The sequence below is a fragment of the Drosophila sulfurigaster genome, chromosome X, assembly GCF_023558435.1.
Source record: "Drosophila sulfurigaster albostrigata strain 15112-1811.04 chromosome X, ASM2355843v2, whole genome shotgun sequence".
NCBI lineage: Eukaryota > Metazoa > Arthropoda > Insecta > Diptera > Drosophilidae > Drosophila > Drosophila sulfurigaster.
The window spans coordinates 6,047,905-6,069,392 of NC_084885.1; the positions used below are offsets into that span (position 1 = coordinate 6,047,905).

A 21,488-nucleotide genomic window follows, 5' to 3' on the forward strand; every position below is an offset into this window, starting at 1 on the left:
CCCTGTCGCTCATTCGAGCATCGATTTTCCAGTCGAGTCGACAACTGGCAATTATGTGGGCCAAGTGAGTGAGGCGGAGAGAGTGCGAGCGAACAAATTAGAAGCGAAATGCGATTAAGTTGTAATTTGTAATTGCATTTAGTTAAATGCGTTGCAGCATGCCGCATGCCGCATGCCGCATGATGTAGTATGTAGTATGTTGTATGTGCCGCATGTGGTAAATATTAACTCGATGCCCGAGAGTCGAGGAATTCAATTCAAGGCAGTCGAATGCTAAACTCGATTCGGAGCTCAGCTGCCACATGAGTCGAGTCGAGTCGAGTCGACTCGAGTCGAGTTGAGTTGAGTCCAGTGGCACACACGTGCCGCACATATAAATCAATATGGTCATTAACATTAATGAACCAGGCAGCAGGCATTAAACTGCTACGCCAGGACCTTTGACAGCTTGCCGCAGCGGCCAAAAAGTTAGTCACATTACATCTGCGAACGTATGTTATATGCCAGCGCATAGATACCCTGTAAATGACACATGCTGACTAAATTCGTTAAGCTTTAAGATATTTGACTTTTGACCTAGGGCAAAGCAAACAGTACAAAAGAAAATAAAAGCGTTTTGCGTTTGGCAAACATTTTGCAAGTTTTTTGCGGCTGCACAAAAGAGCGAAACCGTAAACTGAAACAGTGGCAAAGGCAAAGCCAAAGTTAAAGTTAAAGCCAAAGCCAAAGCGAAAGCCAAAGTCAAACCTAACCCAAGCAGCCAAAAGCTGAGGCTGAGCAAACCGTAACCGTAACCGTAACCATAACCCAGCGTAACCCTTGCCAAACAGCCGCATTGCCGTTGACCTTGTGGTCCTTTCCCCCTCCCTTCTCTTTCCTTCACCCAGCCAGCTATTCACTTTGGTGTCGTCTGTCGAACTGCGCTGCGAGTTTCATGCGCGAATTATTGAAAGAAAAACATTAAGATGAAATAACGTTCGACACCGCCCCCGCCCCCGCCACCGCCTCCACCTCTGTCCGCGTCTCGCAACGTTTTGGCAGTCATAACTTTTGTTGCTTGTTTGCGGTCAGTTGGCTTATTTGCTCTTGGCCATTTTTATTTTTCTTCTTCACTACGAATCCAACACGGGCCATGTCTGAGCCCCAATGTGTTGCCTTTTTTTTCTCTCTTTGCTGCTCTTTTTGTTGTTGCCGGGTTGTGTTTAATAGCACCTGTGGCTGCCTGCTAATCATGATTTTAATGACTTTTAGCAGAGGTTGCCCAGTCATATTCCTCTCCTCTTCCCTGCTCTTCCCTGCTCTTCTCTGCTCTGCTCTGGTCAGCCACCTGGGCGAAAGAGAAAGCCTTTGAGTGAGGCAAAAACACAAAAAAAAAACACAAACTTAACGCCGCGTGCTGAAAGGTTTATCAACCAGTGTTGCCCTCTCGCGAAAAGGTTGCAATTAATTTTTTAAATGCTTTACAACTTGACCAAGCCCATTGTTGTTTTTGTTGTTTGCCATGCTTTGGCGCTGTTGCTACTTCTGTTGTTGGCGGCTTAAACAAAGAAATTATTATTTAGCCACTGGCTTTTTAATGCCAAGCACAAAAACTTGGTGTTGATTGAGTGCTAAGCACACATTTGAGTTAGGCTCAAAACTTTCTGGTTCTTCATCCGATAGAAAAACTCGATGCTCGAAGTTCACTAAAAACAACAAACAACAAAGCTGCAAAATAATTTCAATAAAAACAGCAGTAAAATGTTGAATATTTCTGATTGTTGCTAGCAACAAAATTTATAGATTTAACATTGCCAACAATTTGTTTTATAAATGTTGGAATATTTATTTATTTATTTTTGTGAAATCAAAAATGTTTAATAGAAGTGTGTCGATAAAGATTTTTTTTTTGGTTTTACAAATTAGTTCAATCAGATTTAAGCTGCTAGACATTGAAATATTTTTACAAGGATTCTCCCACTTTGAGTTTTTGTGAATGCTGCATAATTTTATTAAATTCTTTGCAAATTTTTGCTAGAATTTAAATTAGATGAATGTTCACTTCGTAAATTCCAATATTTGTATAATTTAAAATCCATAAAATGTCTGGTAAAAGATAGGAATTTTATTTGGTTTGACTATAAAGTCTGAACTAAAAAAGAGATGTAATGAGAATAACGTGGAGAGAATTAAGATATTGAATAAAAAAGCTGTTAGGCGAATGCAAAAATATAGCAAGAAATAATAAGATAGATAGAAAGAAAAATACAAAGAACAAACATACATAAAAAAGTGACAAAATCTAGATCGATTTCCAGGAAAGATATTGAAAATTTGCAAATGTGAAAAACAGATGCGTCAGAGATATAAATAGCGGACAGAGAGAAAAATAACATTTGGTTTTGTCGCAACAATTTTGGGCATTATCAAAGTCCCAGCTGAAGTTAAGGTCAGTTCAGTTTGGTCTAGGGACTCTAATTATATTTATTGTTTAGCATTTGGCATATGGACACAGCGCCAACAACATGAATAGCAAACGAAATGCGGGAGTGAGAGATGCGTTCAATGGGCCATCGCCTATCGGATGACAATGCTCAGATTGCGATTGTTAAACATTTGGATTCGTTTCTGGTAACGTCGCCTTCAAGTCCAGAGAGTTGAGAGTCCAGAGTCCAGAGAGCGAAGCGTAGTCCACAGCTGTCCTTGGGTAATATAATCGCCCAAATTCGACACCACAACAAACAGACGAAATATATTTCATTTCAATAATTTCATTGTGATGCCACCGATGATGATGGCCAGTGATTGGCCAGAGGTGTGAGTCCCTCTACGTTCTAGGTTCTCGATACTGATTTCGGTTCTGGTTTCGGTTTCGGTTTCGGTTTCGGTTACGATTTCGGTTTCGGTTTCGGATGCCCAATGACGTAGTCGTCGTAGACGTAAGCGCAGCCCGTGGGCTCTGTCAATATTGGCACAACACTTTGTTTACTCTCTCACGACGACAGGCGCAAAAAAATGGAATGAAAGAAAGCAGAAGTGGCGTGAGAAGGGGAGGGGGAAGGGGAGACAGAAGGAGCAGCAAAGAAAACACACACACACATACAGAGAAATATGTTAAATCGACAACATATTGAATTTAGATTTAGTGTCGCTGTGGCACAGGAAGCAGGCTGTGTTCAAAGCGACTGAAAAAGAGGCGTGCCAGAGAATGGGGAAGGGGAAGGGGAAAGTGGAAAGGGAAGCCAAAGGAGCGTGACAGCGAGGAAGCGTCCAATCGAGCTGCTGCTGCTGATGCTCCGCAGTTCGTTGACATCTGCTGACAAAAATGAAAAGATAACAAATGAGCGATGTGAGAGGCGAAAGGAAAGCGAGCTCGTACCTTGTGATGGCAACTTATGTAAATGTATTCAGGCGGCGTGAGGCAATTACGGACACAACAATAATCACAAGGCAGGCGACGAGGACGACGACGACGAGGACGAGGACGAGAAAGAGGACAATGTTGCAGCGCTAATGCGTCCCTGTTGCACGTGGCTCGCTTCTCGCTGCGTGTCGCCTTGCGCTCCACGTAATAATGAAAAGAAAGCAGCTAAAAAAAGCGTAGCAAGTATTTTGCCTTTGATGCCAGCAGCACAGCGAGCCTTGAACAACATTGCAGCATGCGGCATGCGGCAAGTGGCAAGTGGCAAGTGACAAGCGAAACCAGCAGCGACTGCCGCTGAAATATTGAGCAAACAATGAAAGGATTTCAGTCGCTCTCTCTCTTTAACAGTTGTCCCTTGCTACGCAGTCTCTGTTTCAGTTTCAGTCTCAGCTTTAGTCACTGCGGTCTGAGGTCTGTGCTTGCAACAGGTTGCCGCACACGCAAACACACACAAGGGAGAGCCGCCTGCGGTTCTGTCACTCTCGTGTCGTCGAGCCAAACTACAAACCAAAGAAAACATAGCACACTTTTCGGCGTGGCGACATTTTGAAGACGCAATTGCTGAAACTTCTAAACAGCATCGTCAAGTACGGTAACCGGCAACCGGCAACCTGTGCGGCAGACAAAGTATTTCAGTAATCCAAGATATCCAAAAATATGTTGCCTCTCAAGCAACTCTAACCACAGCAATGTTAACAAGCTGTCGAGCGTTGATTGCTGCTGCTCTTGCGTGTGTGTGTGTACACGAAGTTTGTGCTTGAAACTGTGAAGTATTGAAGACAGTTGTGGGCTGAAGCTATCAGCGATCATCAGATTGCAAAGGTCTCTTTAACCCTTTTGGGACCAATGTTGTCCGTAGGCAACGAGTTGCAATTTCTTGTTCGATATCATTTGTATATTCATTAGTTTAGTCTAGTGTTTTATTCTCCGAGTTTAAGAAGTTTAATTAATGAACTTTGAAACTTACTGTCTTCACTTGGACTGCTTATATTTCTGTATAAGATTCTCCAACTATATTGATAACATTATTATCTAAATTACAAAACGAAAAGTTCGATTTAGCAAAAGTGAACTTAACAGGTCAGAAAGCTATAGTCGAGTGTGCTTGACTATGCGATACTCGTTTTGAATGAAAGGAAAACAATGTTTTATTTATTTAAAAATATTTAAAATGAATATACCACAAACATACTAAAAATATACGAATATGTAATAATAATAAACGAATTCAAGATATACCATATAGTGCAAAATATATCAGATTGTCTTTATTTTCTGTGTTTTCCATTCAAAAGTATTTCTAAAATAACTTTTGCGACTTGTATAAAAAGTGTATTTAATAATAATCAAATTAGATAGATAAGTTAAGCAGATAATATAATTTATTATTATTATGACTACTTACTTCTCGTGTAAATAAAAATAAAACAAAAATGTAAATTTTACTAATTTGAATAGTGATGTTAGTAATTCCAATTTCCATCACTAAATTTAATAAAAGTGAATTAATTTATTCAACAATGAAAAAAGCTGCTTTTTTACATTATTTAATTTAGTAGTATTGCTTAAATTAGTAATGCCAAATTTATGCGTTAACTGTTCATTTTGCTGACCTTCAGCAAAATATATAAATGTTTCTCTAAATTGAAGAGGATTTTTGAACACAAACTTGTTGATTTCGTTTGAATTGAGTTCGCATATGGATTGAACATATTGAACAGCACTTTTGGCTTTGTCTTTTGTGAGCATTTCCCCTTCACATTTGCACATGCGATTGCAATTTCCGCTGCTCAGGTTCACGAAGGACAAACAGAGAAAAGCCGGAAAATATGGAACGCAAAACTTGGCTCACGTGTGGCAAAAGTGTATGCTGACAAATATGTACATATTATGGTATAGCATCGAATGGAATGGAATTACAAATGCAAATATTTCGTTACATTTGTCAATGATTATGCAAATGTGCGCAAAATAATCTTGCAAAGAGATCTGAATTGATTTGCATTGATTTACAGCAGCTTCTTTTGTCTTTCTTTTGTGAGTCTTTTGTTGGCATTCGAAATGGCCAGGTATTTAAATATTAATTGATACGTCTGCAGCGCAAAACAAAACTGAAATTGGATCCAACGCAATCGCGTTGCTAGAAATCTGTATAAAAATATATATATATATAGTATTTTTGTTGTTTTTGGAATTTAGTTGTGAAGCTGTTGACTAATGTCTGCAATTAATTACAGTCTGCTCGTGCTTGTTTATGCTTGCAGCCAGTCCACACCTGTGCGTAATTAGGACACCTGCCGTGTCTACATTCAAACACCATTCAGGACAAAAGCAGCCGGGAGAGAGAGAGAGCTGAAGGTGCAGCACAGCACTTAGCAGCTAGCTGCTTGCTGCTAGCGGCACAACGTTTATAATTCATAATTGTTGTGTGCGCATAATTAACACATCATTAGACAATTTCTCTCCCTTTCCCTCTCTCTCTCTCTCTTTTTCTCTCTCTGTTTCGCCTCCTTTTGTGTATATGTTTTAATTCAATATTGTTGCAACTCAATCAAATACACAGAGAGCGAGCGAGAGAGAGTGCACACACAATTGACATGTGTGTTTATACAATGCGAAATTTCATTTATATTTAGAATAGAGCAAGCATCGAAAGAACTTCGAGCAGTTCATTAGCTTGAAGGGATGAATAATCATTAAGGTAAACAATTAGCAGTGACATTGAAAATTATTAATTTGTGGACAGAGCATCTAAGACCTTCAGCCTCCATTAAATGCAAAGCATAATTATAAACATTATAGTTCAAAGCTACGGGCAGAAAATACTATTTAAATTGATATTTTCTTTATACTTTATTTACAAGATATCTTGTGATAATAATACATTTTTTTTTGTATTGAGAAAATGAAAGACTCATTTTAATATAGTAAATATTTATGGAAACATTTAGGAAGTTTAGAGAATTGACGGAAATTATATTACAACTCTTTTTGGTGGCTTGAAGGAAAGGTCAATAGAATATTCAATTTGAATGCAAACTTATTAATGAGCTGCAGACGAAATGCACATTTAACTAACGAAAAATAAAGTATGAACTTTATGGGCATTCTTCAATTATGCTCTAAAAAAATTAGACAAGTTCCTATTTCAAAATTCAGCAAAATAGTTTGTAGAAAAATTTTTAGTTTCTATAATAGTTTCACAATAATAATACAATATTGTATATATATTTTTTTTTTGTAAATTCTCTGGAGAAACTTTCGCGTCTCTAAATGAAAAAAACATATACCAAAAGATTCTTTTATTTTACGTAAAGATGAATCTTATAGCTCTTGATAAGCACTTTTAGAATGATCTTGGAATTATTTGTCTGTTTTAAGAAAAGAAAATAATCGAATTTATATATTTTATCGTAAAACTCAAAAGGTTCCAAAAATCAATTTTAGCTCTAAATATAGTAATAATCCAGAGCTAATTACATATAAGAATAACCTATACTTGTTTTCAAAATGGTTTCAGTTTGTGGTTTTTTCACTTAAAATAGTGCCAGAGAATTTCCCATAGATATACATATATATTTTGATAATTTTAGGTGCAGCTCTATTAATTTGCAGCTGCCAAATTACGCATACGCAACGTGAGCTCGTTATACAAATTAATGATATCAACAATTGAATTAATCAATTCGCTCACCAAATATATAATCAATAATTAAGATATATAGCATATGAGGAAAACAATTGCGCCAATAAATTGAACATTTTCTAGGGCAGAGCTTTATACGAGTAAATATGTATGTAGATGCTTTGCTACAGGGTATAACAATGGGTATTTTGTGTGACGCTCTTTGCTTGCTGTTGCCATTGCTGTTGTTGTTCGCCAGCGTATCAATCAATTTTATTTAATCATTTATTTAATCAAATTTACTGATTATGCAAACAGCACACAGACACGCACACTGACTGACACCTCATAGAAGAGGAGACAAGGAACATAGCTCGTGGTGTATATATATCATATATCATATAGTATATATGCATGTTTATGCTTACATTGATATGCGCATTTTTTCGTTGTTGTTCGTTTTTTGCCACCGCTGCTGTCTGAAGGTTTGACGATTGGACAGCAGGACGGCTGGCTGGCTGGACGGACGTGGCACACGCCCATAAAAACGCCCATGCAGATGGGCACGCACACACAAATCAAATATAATAAAGTGCTTGCTTCTCGCATCGCTCGCCCTTTATTTTTTTGTTGGTGTTCCCGCTGGTCTCGTCTCGTTTTTTTCGGGTTTCGAACTGCGAGTACCTTCTGCTTTTGCTTCTGCTGCTGTTGTTGTTGCGGTTGCTGCGACCCTTTATCGGTAACTTTATCGCCCAACAGTTGTTTCGTCACCTACCAAAAATTGTCCCCTAAAAATGTTTGTTTCATGTTTGCGAAATGTGCTACAATTAAAATAATAAAATAATGTCTTTAAAGCTTACGCAACTACTCTAGTAGAAATTGTTTATCTGCTGTCACATAAATAAATACTAATTAAATTGTCATATGAATGTATCGCTCTTGTTGTTGCTGTTGTTGTTGGCCATGGCAAGTGGAGCAAATTGTTTGCCGCTGCACTCTGCACTTTCTGCACTCTGCACTCTGAGCTGATGGCTTGTCAGCAGACTTGATTTATTGACGATGTGGCTGGCCTGCTTGCTGCGAGAAGCATGTGATTTATGCCATTCCGAAAAGAGAGCGCTGACTTAGTGCGGCTTTAACGATTTAAGACTTGAGGCGCCATCAATTTTGTTCCATAGTTACATGTAAATATCAGCTTAATTAATTGCACTTTGATTTGAGAGCAAGGTCGGTGGTTTAAGTATTGTACGATACGTAATCAACTGATTGCAAGGCATGTGAATAGCAGTGATAGAAAGAGAAAGAGTGAGAGCGAGAGCGAGAGCGAGATAGAGACGTAGATTAACCCCAAGCAGGCAGCACTAAACACATTTTTAGTGGCAACAAACAATAAGCAAGCAATCTTTTTCACTCACTCTCACTCTCTCTCTATCTCTCTTTCCGTTGTCCTGCCTAACTGCAGGCGTTGGCGACTGCTGGCACATGGGGCGTATGTGAAACATTTGTCGCACGGCTCGCTGGATGTTTTAGTGGCACGTTTAAATGAATAACAAAAGCCGCTGCTAGCCCGAGAGCAGCAGTAACAGCAACAGCAACAGCAACAACATCAAGAACAGACAGGGATATAGACATTACGTATACGCCACATGGCCGTCGCTTTGTCGCCTTGACGCGCGCGCGACGCGTAATGAATACTCATTAAAAACTAGCAGCGGGCAAAAACGGTTCGCCTATGCCAGCCAGCCAACCATCCAGCCAGCCAGCCTATGCGCAGCTCAACTTACATTAGTTTCATTCGCAGCATCTGCCCCCTTGCTTGTTCCACCTCCTCCACCTTCCCCTCTGGTCATGCTTTTGTCTTGTCGTTATCTCGCGCGCTGGATGCCATGTGACCTTGTAGCCTTGTCGCTGCGTATACGTAATATGCGACATGGCGAACTTTCATTGATTTTGTGCAGGTGTCTGTCATTTTTATGAGTCTCCTCCTCCTCTGAAACATAAAAGGAAGCGAGGCGCTCAGCTTGGCTCTGCTCTGCTTGTTATGTGTTAATGCCCCAACTTGTTAGTTATCACAGCATTTTGTGCCGAGCGCTGCACTGGCGGCCATTTTAATTTGTTTTGATAAACTTCGGTGCTCAACTTGCCTCTCTGTCTTTTTATCAAAGTTATTAAGTTGCGCATAAAACTGAGTTACACTCTAAGCGTTCACTCGTGTGTGTGTGTGTGTGTGTTTGTGTGCGTACGAACGTGTGTGTGTGTGAGAGCTGTAACTAAAACATAATAAAGCATAAAAACTTTCGGCTGCAAGTTTTGCGCCTTGATTAAGACATAGTTGATGATCTTTATGGCGCTCATAATGATGCCAGCGATGATCATGTTTAATGCTGATAATGAAAGTTATGACCATCTCTCACAGTGGTAACTAGACGTTGACGGACTGACAGACAGCAACTGATAAAACAGTTCACAGACTGACTGTGCGTGAGTCCATTTCAAAAATGTGATTCATTTGAATTTTAATGAGTGACTGCAACTTGGCAGATTTATCAGCGTTGTCAAGGCATTAAATAAAAAAGAAAAAAAAAGTATGCAGTAAACAAAGAAAAGCAGCGGAAAAGTTTCCAACAAATGAGACACAAAAATTTCGAGTACCTGCCTAGCAGGCAAATAATAAGTATTGCGGGTATTCGTATTCCTATTCGTATTCGCATTCGCATTATGGCCTCAACAATTTCAAGCAGCTTAAGCGAAACAAACATCAAATACTCTCGCACACACAGTGTCCTATTAATTGCTGTGTAGGTTGGGCAAGTTTTATGAGGCTGGCGCTTCAATTATTTTTTGTAGTTGTGAGCCCTGGGACAAGCCCCAAAACAGTAAAAATGTTTTGCCATTCTCTCGGCTTATTTTTACTTTATTTATTTCTATATTCTTTTGCCTGCCTTCTGTGGCCGACCACTCCTGCTTTTGCACACAAAGACTGACAATTAGCCACGCCAATTAGTTGAAACATTATTATTTTCCACAATTATTCGACAAATATATAAAAAAAAATAACTGCCAGAGGGAGGCGAGAATAATGTGAGAGCTGAACTGCGTCTTTGCTGTGAGTGTCTCGATGTTGCCCTCTGCGCTCGGCATAACTTTGTATTGGGCATTGTAAAACGTTATGTGCCTGGCTTATTAAAAGCAGCAGCATCCATGCCTCAATTTGCATATGAGTCGCATTCAACAACGAGGGCAACAAAATGCGAATATCATGCGAATAACACACACACACACACACACGCAAACTCGGTCTCAGTTACAGTTACACACATGGCGTATACGCAATGTACAATATACACATTGTGACTGACTGTGATTCGTTTGCTGTGTGTGTGTGTGTGTTTTTTTTTTTTGCGCAGCCAGCTTCAATTTAGCTTGTCTATCTATCTGTCTCGTTGTCTGTGTCTCTCTGTCTATCTTGTCTCTCTATCCATCTCTCGCTGTCGTGTCCTGCTGTCTGTTATCCTTTGCCTGCCCGCCTGCCTGCCATGTTTATTGTTGTTACTTTTATTGCAATTGGGCGACATTTGTTGCGTGTCGCTGTCGCAGGTGAAACTAGCAACAATTTTGTATATTTTTTTCGCCCTCTCTCTCTCTCTCTCACACTCTTTTCATGAAGAACGCGTTTAACAGCAGTAAAAAAAATGCAACTAAAAAGTAGAGAATTTTCCACTTCTTTTCTTGTTGCGTTATGCACAGCAACCACAGGCAATTGTTGGCGATAACATGATTACGTTGTGGCATATAAAAGGAGAACCAAAACGCAAAAAAAAATGGTACTATATCAACTGCGTTTAATCAATTTTTAGATTTGATATTTGTTTACTTTGCTCCGCTTTGGGCAAAATGTGAGCAGCAGTTTGTATTTGTGTTGCCATTGTTATCAATACGAAAAGAGAATTGCGTAGAATTTTGTGAATTAGCAAATGCAATCAATAGCCAGCATTCGATGCATTGGACCTGCGTTTGCTTGAAAGGCAACAATCAGAATGTTCTCTTTATACGATGAGTAAAACTTGCATATGAATTTTCTGTGTGTATGTTTTTGGTTTTATGTAATTTATTAAGTGATGAATCCGTTTAGACAAACAGTACCATTTTATCAGAGATAAAGCAAGTAAGAAAGTTACAGTTGAGTGTGCTTGAGTAAGTAAAAGTAAAGCAAGTCGGTTTTATTCTTAAAGTGCACCAAATTAATATACTCAATAAAATACTAAAATATGCCAAAAGCTATATTTGGTATACCGTATACTAATGCATTTAAAATTAATACACTGCAAGTTACTGAAATATCGATGGCTATATTTAGTATTTCGATATTATGTTACATTAATATACTGAAAACTATCAATATACTGTTATATTGCAGAAGTCGTCGTTCCCCATAAAAAATTTTTAACTGATTGCAATCAAACTTTCAGTAATCCAATGAAATAAATATTTAAAAATCTGTAAATTAAATACAAGTAAATTTGTAACCTATTCATTGCCAGCTGAAAAGTAGGCAATAGTTTGTGGAAGAGCATGAATAAGTGAAAGAATATTTATTTCATGCATATTCCGTTTTTAGAAAATTCATTAAAAATGTAATTGGACTGTCTCACAGCTGTTGTGCTTTCAATTTAGTGCTGATGACCAAAATACTGAGTTACAATGGCAATATTCTCGTTGCTTCCTTATTCACACTGCTGCAGTTTGCTATTTTATTGTTGCCATTATTGCTGCTAAATTGTGGCATCCTCTGACAGAAGTGCGAGTGGCCCCCAAAATGTATGTACTATAATATATATGTAGTATACATAGTATAGGATGCTATGTCTATTGTGCCATTAAAAGTATTTTGAACTTGCTGCAAAGTCATGCTGTCTGCCATGCAGATTTCATTGTTATCCCTATCCCCATTATTTGCATTCAAATGCTCCGCACTTTGTGCAGACCTCCTGCAGGTAGCCATGGCACTCGTTTCCCCTCCCTCTCTACCCATCTACCTATCAAAAACTTGTTGCAAGTTTACTGGCAAGTGTTGACTAAGCCGGGCGTCCAGTGAAACGCATACATTACGTATACGTAATGTTAGCGCGCTGCAGGTAACTCGCATATTTAGTAATTTATTGCGTTTTTCTGGGTATTTTCCTGTTCACTTTGTTTACTCGCCGTGCTCTCTCACACGTTTTCTCTCTCTCTCTCTCTCTCTCGCTGTCTCGTTTCCAATTGCCACTCACATTACATTTGTATAACAACAGCAGAGAAAAAGAAAAGAAAATGTTCAAGTGGAAACACGCGCCGCAACATTTTAGCCCAGACAACGAACACAAAAAAGAGAGAGAGAGAGAGAGAGAGAAAACAAGTAAGAGTGAGTGAAACAGACAATAAACATAAATATGAAAATTCCAGAAAAATAATTTTTTATTATGTTGCAACAACAAGAGAAAAGAAAAGAGAAAAAAGCGAGAGCGGACCTGAGATTTGCATTAGAGTGCGCATTTTGAAGTTGACTTAACTTGAATTCAAGTTGCGCTATAAAAATTAATGAACTTCAGCAGTAGAAGCAGCACCACAATCACTGTAACTGACTTCGGGGTTGAAATGGCATTTTAGCTGTTACATGAGCCAGATGAGCAGATGGAATTACGCTAATACAAGTGGCCGACTACTTGGCTAGCAACGAGCAACGAGCAGCAAGCACCCAACGACAACTCAACAGGGGAAACAACGACAATGAGCAGGAAAAACAATTGAAGGAGGAGGAAACACTGCGCAAAACTTGTGGCGAATTGCAGTGAACAGAGAAGTTCTTGGCTGGCAAACCAGTTGAAAAATTACGCCAAGCGTTGTTAAATGAGCGTGTGGCCGAATCAGCAGGAGCTTAACTAAAGGAAAGTAGTTGCAAGCCAGAGCAACAAAGCGAACAACTGGGGCGGCAAACAAATAAATGAATGTGCAACCAGCGCACAGCGGTGGCAACTCTGGTTGCAAGTTGCGAGTTGCGAGTTGCGAGTTGTAAGTTGCAGCTGCAGAACTGTGCGCCACTTAAGTGCCAACAACAAAAAGCAATTCAAGTTGATTGGCAGCCAAAGATAAAGACGCGTCTATAAAACATTCTCGCGGCAAAAGGTATGCGGCAGCCTTTTTCCTTTTTCCTCTCTCCTCTCTCCTCTATTGTCGGATCCCTTCAACAATATGTGGCAAAGCTGGTGCTGCACTAAAAATCAATTGATTCGTTTGTAGCAAGCACAGCAAAACAATAACATCAAGCAGTCCATTTGGCAAATTCTCTCAGTCGCTGTCGCAGTCTCCATCTCTTTCTCCCTTCCTCTCTTCTCCCTCCTCCCTCCGCTAACTGTCGCTTTCGATTGCTCGCGCTCGCTTGCGCTCTCGCTGACGGCGGCAATTGAACAAATTCTAGTTAAATTGAACAACATAAAAATATGTAAATTTCTGGTGTGTCTAACAACGGCATAAAATGTCGTGCGTATATAGAACAGAAGAGAACAAAACAGATACATACACACACGGGTTGAGGCTGAGAAACAAGTGGTGCGTAAAACTGATGACGCGACACGTTGACAATCGACAATAGCAACAACAGCAACGATAACAACTACGACAACAACAACAGCAACAACAGCAACAACGATGGCCATAGGCCGCCAATAAAATGTGCGTCAGCGACATCCTAAAACATGTCAGCAAGCTGTGTAGCATTTCAGCTGAGTCTGCTCGACCCACAGCTACGCTCGAAGGTGCCCAACTAGGCGTATGCTCAATGTGTGATACATGCTTTGAATATGTGCAATATTTAAAATTCAAACTTTTTTATTACTTGTGATTATTATGTAGTATTAGATGGATAAGTCAACTACATATTATATTTGAAATATTATGAATAACTCTTTTATTTACCAACTTATTAGTTAGATGAGCTTGCAAAGTATTCAATATATGAAACGAATATTTATCACATTATATTAATTTTATTTTTTAATAATAATTTGCAATAACTTATTTAGCAGTTATTAGTGCCATTAAAAGTCTGTTCATTTATAATATTATGGGTTTTTTATATAAATATTTTTAATGTAATTTAATTACTTTAAAATAGAGCTCAAATACAAGCTCTAACTTTCTATATTTCTATAGTTCTCGTTCAGTGTCAAACAGATGCACATTTACCGATTGTCAGAACTACTTTGCAATTCCAACTAAATCCATTTTATTTCTACACAGCAACTGCTATTTCCATCAGCATTAAGTGCCAGTTAGTTGGCAACTACTTTTATATAGAGTTGAATCAAACTGAAATTGGTTTGTTTGGCAGATCGTTAAAATAAGTGTTTAGCTAACAAAACTTTAGGTTTACTGTCAACATTGTTGACTGTTGAATCTTGTTGATTGATGTTTAGTTTGTGTTGCCTAATTGACTTTGTCCATATAAAGTGAATTAAACTAGCTAACAGCAATTTTGTTATTAATATGCACTCTGATTTTATTTGAACTATTTGCCACAACATGCAGGCAAACATTTAAATAATACATCCATTGACTCTCGATGCAATTAAGTTTGAATTTACTGGGAGTGAGACTTCTATTTGGCGAGACAAGTTAATTTGCAAGTGACCAACCAAAAAAGTGATTTGTGTGCGTAGCTTGGCCTCAGTCGCAGTCTCAGTCTCAGTCTCAGCCTCATTGGTAAATGTATCTTTTGAGGCATTCATCTTGCGGGTTAGTTGGCCACATTAATCCAAAAACGGCGAAATGGCTCAAAGCGATTGTTTGCAATTGTTTAGTTTTGTGTTTTTACTTTGTTCGTTTTGACTCGAGGCTGCCGCAGAGATTTCCCAGCTCATGTTTTTTGCATGTGCTTCAAGGCTGCTCGAGAGTCTTAAGTGTAAGTAAGTGGTCCAAGTGTAACGAGTATATGTGTGCCTGGCCTGAATGGGCCCAAAACGCCCATTTTGGCCAACGCCAACGCTGACGCCAACGCCAAAGCAGATGCTAACTGGGGCACGCCCAACAACTTAATCAAAGGCAGGCCGCTGTCGAAAACAACAAGCGGCAGCGGCAACAAGAGTGAGAACAATGAGCGAAGGAATAAATACAAATACCGATGCGACCATGACAGTTAACACCTTACGATCCCAGGGGTAGAACAAGGGGTTGAGGGGTTGAGGGGTTGTATTTAGGGGTTGGGGTTGAGGCTTGCCACCGACCCAGTTGGCATCTCATTTATCAAGTGGTAAACAAACAAACGCGCGCCCATTGTTATTATTGGCATTATTGCGAAATAAACGATGGTGCACAGAGGGAGAGTAGTAGAACAGGGGTAAAAAGGGGTGAGCATAGAGAGAAGGAGCAAGAGAGGGGTGGGAAAGGGTAGCAAAGACTGAGCTGTGGATGGTAATGGAGCTCAGATACAAATTGCTCAATTCAAAATTGTGCTTTTGTGTAATTTGGCCTGTCACATTTGCCACACTCCTCAACACACACACACACACACACACACACACACCGAGAGACTCACACACATACACCAGCAAACTCGGTGATAAGGACAAAGACAGATCTACCTATGGCATATTGATGCTTGCGTGACCGAAAGCCTTTCGCAAATGCCGAAACTAAAAATGTTGATTGTTATGGCAGCAACACAAATAAATTATCCCACAAGGATACACGGGCTCACACACACACACACAAGGACACGCCCCAAGGGGAATTCAGGGGAGAGAAGTGTGTGTTTGTGTGTGTGTGTGCATCTTGGAGCCATAAATTTATGCCCCCAAAAATATTCCTGATTTCGTAATTGCAGGCAACAGCATTAGTTGCCACAGCGGCTCAAAGGAACAAAAGTCTAGAAAGAGAGAGCGAGAGAGACAGAGACAAAGAGTGACAGTGGAACAGTGGAAAAAGCGGTACAGTGGGATTGCACACGCATTTAATATGAATAAATTAAGTGTATTATTTGTGAGACTATTTGCTCTTTGCGTATTATTTTCTGTTTCTTTGCTCTGTGTGCACTTGCTTTGGCCTGCTTTCATTTCGTTTCATTTTGCTGAGCACATAAAACATTAAGCATACGCCCCGTATGCACGCGTCGTCGTCTTTACATCAATTGAGACATTTAACAAAAGGCCGACGATGCCGTTTACCTTTTTTCTTTCCTTTTATTTTTTTTTTTTTGAGCTGTGCGTGTGTAATGAATGTATAACACGCTCTCCAACCATTTGGCGATTTGCGATGTTGCGCACAGTGGCACCAAATCCATTGAGATTCCGAGCACATCGTAGCGTTGCTTTGCCTCGCTTATGCTCAAAGTATTTTCGGTCACGGTGCAATGATTTTGCTGTTCAAAAAAACGAAAACGAAAACGAAAAAAAAGGTTCGTTTTTGCATTTTAGTGCCCAATTTTCTATGCGCTGTTCATGCATATGCAGATGCTCATATGTGTGTGTGTGTGTGTGTGTGTGTGTTTGCGTGTTGAGCACTGACCAAGCAACTAAAGGGTCGCCTCCCCCCCCTTTCTCCCTTCGCGTCTCAGCCATGTCGTCCCTTTGCGTTGCTCAGCCGAACTACACTTAAACCATTTTTGTTTTATTTTATTTTTATATTTCTTTTGTTGGTCAATTTCTTTGCTGCTCGTTCAACGCTCGTTTAGACATCGTTTTGTCATTTTGCTACAGCGCTGACCCCACGACCTAGCCCCTCCCCCACCCTCTACACCACTTCCATTTCCATTTTTGATCTGCTCTGCTCTGCTGCCCTAAGCAGCTGCTTAGTCATGGGAGAGCTGAAGAGAGCAAAGTGCTGGACGTGTGCTTTAAATGTCAAACCCTTTTCAAAAATCCTAGTCAGACAGGCTAACACAATTTACATCCCCCCGCCTCCATACCTCTCTACGCAGTCGCCACGTCTCTGTTTTTCTGGTTAGAAAGTAACACGCATCGTAAATTTTCAGTTCGTTGTTGCCGCAATTTTCATACGCACCGTGTGCCCCGGTAGAAATGCGCGTGTGTGGCAGATAAATAAAATTGTATTATTAACACATTCGAAATGCCAGGCAATGTTTGGTCAAACGTTGCTAATGCGAGCTCCCTCAACAGGAGATGGATGCATTTGCCTATATCCTGTCTATCTGCCTGCTCTCTCTTTCTCTCTGTCTCACTCTGTGTGTGTGCGCGTGCAGGCGCCTAATATCCTTTCATTTGAAATTGTTTACTTGTCAGCCTTGCCCCTTGCCACGTCGTTGCGCCTCGCCTGTCTGTTTGCCGAACTGCCCATCAAATCGCAGCGTCTGCATATTAATCTTCAGCTCACACAGATTTAGACAGACAGACAGACACCCCTGGACCCTGACTCCAACTCGAACCCGGACCTCGAATATAGTCTTTGGCAGGCTGAGCATGATGACTGGATATGTTGTCATCCAAGCCAGATATCTGTACACGCCCACCATTTAACTGACTGACTGACTGGTTGACTGCCTGACTGCCTGTCCAGCTGCCAGTCTCAATATTTTGCAGCGTCTTCTACTTAGACAGACAGACGAGACTGCAATTACTTTCATGTTAAGGACAAGCACGAGCTGAAGCTTAAGTCCAGCTCGCCCAGTCTCAAGTAATATTCAAACTTCATGTGCAACCAAAAAAAAAAAAAAAAACAAGTAAGAAAGCTACAGTCGAGTGTGCTTGACTGTGAGATACTCGCTAATTATTTTAAATCAAAGCAAAACAGTATTAATTTTGAAATATTATAAATCCAAATTAATACAATGCAAAAGTTCAAAATATTTTTGCGGTATTAATTTTAATATGTACTGATAATACAAACAACACAAAAATACTAAAAAACCACCAAATGCTATATTTGGTATATTGATAAAGTAGTACTTTCAAAATATGCAATATGTGCAAAATACACCACATTGATTTTTCCCATACAAAATAACTTTATTGGGACGGAAATGCCTCGTAAACAAAAGTTATAATACCCTTCTACCCCATGGATAGTGGGTATAAAAACGAGCATCCCATTGGGAACGAGCCACAAGAGCTGTTGAGAACAGCTGCGAAAGCCGCAACAAACTCAGATCTGATTAACAGAGTCTCTCCCAAAAGCCACATAACATTTATTATGCCAGCAAATTTATTTATTAACTTGCAAAGTTATCGATAAGCGGAGTATGCTAATTACTAATCGATTGCACTTTATAGTAGAATACTTTTAATACTTGATGAATTGCTGAATTTTGACTAAGTGTCTGAGAATCACTTTTATAATCAATATCGACGATTATTAATTATAAGCGATAATTATAAATTGAAAGCGCAGGAATTTTTTATACTTGATGAATTGCTGAATAAGTTCAGATTAGAAATAAAGTTGATTCTTCAATATGACTAACATTATTTTCATTCAACATTTTTATAAATAATTACAAGATATGAAAATTAAAACTATGATTTATTATTTTAATAACTAAATCTACGAAATCGCATTCATGATTAAATTACTGAAATACTAATGAAGCACACAAGCTAATTAAATGCTGCCAAGTTAAGTTAGAGAATACAAATCAGTATATGTTTAATTAAGCAATTTGAAAGCAATTAGTCTGCGATTAATAGCCATAGTCTCATTAATTTTGTATTAGTTGGGCAAGTTTAGGCTTTGCTCTCAGTCAAAGACAAACATTTACCATAACCAGCAGCTGTTGCTGCGGCTGCTGCTGCTATAACTTAATGTCGTCGCATGTGACAAGCAACATGACAAGCGACAAGTCATAGCAACGACTCCCAGTGCATTGCTCTGCTTGTTGGATGCTTTTTGTTTGTTGCATGTTTGCCCAAATGTTCTCGCATTGACCCTCAATTCAAGGCGCAAGGGTCGCGGGCGCGGGCGCGGGTCGCGCATATTTATTGCCCCTGAAATAACAGGCCAAAGCTTCTAGCAATTAGCAACACAGCGTCAAAACGGGATTGCGCAGTTGTCTCCCCAAAAAATAACAAAAACAAAAAAAAACAACTGCAAAACTGTTGACCTTACTTAAAATTTAATGAGTCGTGTGAGCGAGCAAGAGAGCGCTGAAACTGAGCCGCGGCTTTGGAAATTTATTTGCGCCCAACATTTTGCGACGGCCCCCAAAACAAATTACAAATCGGTAGCCCTTCTCCTGCTGTTCGTTCGCTTTTGGTGCGCAGGACATTACTCATCGTCAGCTCGCGTCGCCTGCAAGTGACAAAATTATGCAAAAAAAAAAAGAAAGGAAAACGAACAACGAAAAAAAAACATCTTTGTAAAGAGCAAAAATTAAATGTTTAGCAGCTGACCCTTTGGGTCAAAGTTGAGTTATGTGCGTGTGTGTGTGTGTGTGTGTTCGATTTGAATAAATGTTGCCCATCTTATCAGCCAGCAGCAGACATCAGCGACATGACCAACTGGCCAACGGGGCGAATGCGCGATAAACGAACGACTAAATTGGTAGTAAAAAAAAAGAGAAAACGCATGCTTGATTAGGTGTAGAAGCAGTGTCACAAAAATGTGCAATAAACACAGAAACAACATTGAAAATTACTAATTTGCTCATGCTTTGTTTTGTTTTGTCTTTTGCAGAATCTGCTGGGGCCAAGGACGCTGGAGCGCAGTGAGTGAATGTGAGTGTCGCAAAACAAACTCAAAAAGTTTGATTTAATTGCCTCGAGGTCTCTTGGTTCGAATCTAAATTGAATTATGGCCAATTCAGTTGTACATTGTTAAAAGTTAAATTTACATCAAAAATCTCCTCAACTGGAGAGCTGTGAGCCGAGTGTCCTCGAGTGTCTGCACATCCTTTTTGTGTGCTGTGCTCCGTGTGCTAAAAGTTGGGTCGTAAAACGCAAAATTTGCTGCCATTTCAATGTAATATTCATTACCCTACCAGCACTTGTGAGCATGTCAATATTGGGTGGCGTTCTTTGGATAAGAAATTCAGTTAAATAAAATATGACAAACGGCAAACAAAGCCTTTGCTTCTAACTAACGAGATACCCTGGCAAAGCAACGACCAATAGATGGCGCCAGTCCACGCGCAGATTTCCTGCTATTATAACATAATTATCACTAACTATTTTGTAAGTGAATAGTTGTTATTTGCTTGCGCTTAAGTTTATGATTTTTTGAGTATAATAATAGTATTTAAAACGGTTTTGGCAGTTTCAGTTGTGCTTACTGCTTTTTAAAGCAAAAGTGCTTTGAAACGCTAAGCAACAGATGGTAGCATCCTCTACTGTTATAATTAATGCCTACTATTGTAATTATCTTTAGCTAATAGTTTCTCGGTCTGATCTTTTTGATTTTTAGAGTATAGTAAAACAATTGTAATAGTTTTATTACTTTAGTTTCTGCCAGATGCTATTAAACCAAAGCTAAAAGTTGCATAGCTTGAGCATAGATTAAGCAGTTCATTTGCATACCCTGTTTCTACGTGGTATCTGCAGGGTATTTGCACATTCAATTGCAACAGTGTGTGGCGTAGCTGGGGCGACAAAATACTTATTAGAAAGCAAAACGAAGGCACAAAATTAACAATCTTAAGCTGCACTCAAAGTTGTTGTTTGTTGATTTTTGTTGTCGTTGTCGTTGCCGTTGTTGTTGCTGCTGTTGTTGTGACTGTGACTGTTGCTGTTGCTCTGGCTGCTGTTGCTGGCCAATCGTAAATTGTGTGCTCGTATCTTGATTGGCATTTTGAATGCCACTTGGCTTGTCTCTCACAACCAGCGACAGATGTGGGCGTTTATTTTTGAAAGGAGGCTGGCCAGAGCAACAACATCTGAGGGTGTGGCAGCAGTAGCAACAACATCAACAACATCAGCAACAACAATGACAACGCTGGACAATGAACGGCATGACCTTTCTTTTGCTGTTGCCCCTGACTCCGCTGACTGCGTTGACGAGCGCTGCTTTTCGATTTTAAAATGCTTAACAAACAAGTGGCAAATGCTGAAATCACAAATAATAAAGAGCAGCAACAACAACAACAACTGAGCGACAACAATGGATGCTGGTTGACAATAAGAGTCGTCGAACAACAAGTTTATGTGGCACACGCGCCAAGAGTCTGGATGAGATTTTGGCAGCCTTAGAAACTAACTAACTAATTAAGTCAGTAATTAACTAAGTAAGCAGCAACTACACAAAATACTTTTACCTTTCAGTTTGGGGTAATATTCTCGAGTCTTTGAGTAAGTTCTTTAACGACTCGCGGGGGAATGCAAAAGTTGGCAAGTCAATTCTTTGAGGTGACACAGCATAAATGATAATTATAAAGTTTTCATGACTGATGGCCAGCACATCAAGTTGAGCGAGTTATTCTGATGAGACACTGAGTTTTGCCAAATGGAATCTTAACTGCCGACAAAAAGAAGCGAAAAGCTATAA

The 21,488-nt window shown here is 39.5% G+C and overlaps 1 protein-coding gene across 1 annotated transcript in view; it reads left to right on the forward strand.

The window, feature by feature from the left end:
• LOC133848725 (sex peptide receptor) overlaps positions 1-21,488 on the forward strand; it is a 61,855-nt gene that overhangs the window by 2,615 nt on the left and 37,752 nt on the right. The window contains exon 2 of the mRNA XM_062284387.1: positions 19,686-19,726. The gene's annotated coding sequence lies outside the window, so the exon portion shown is untranslated. The remainder of the gene's footprint in view (positions 1-19,685; positions 19,727-21,488) is intronic.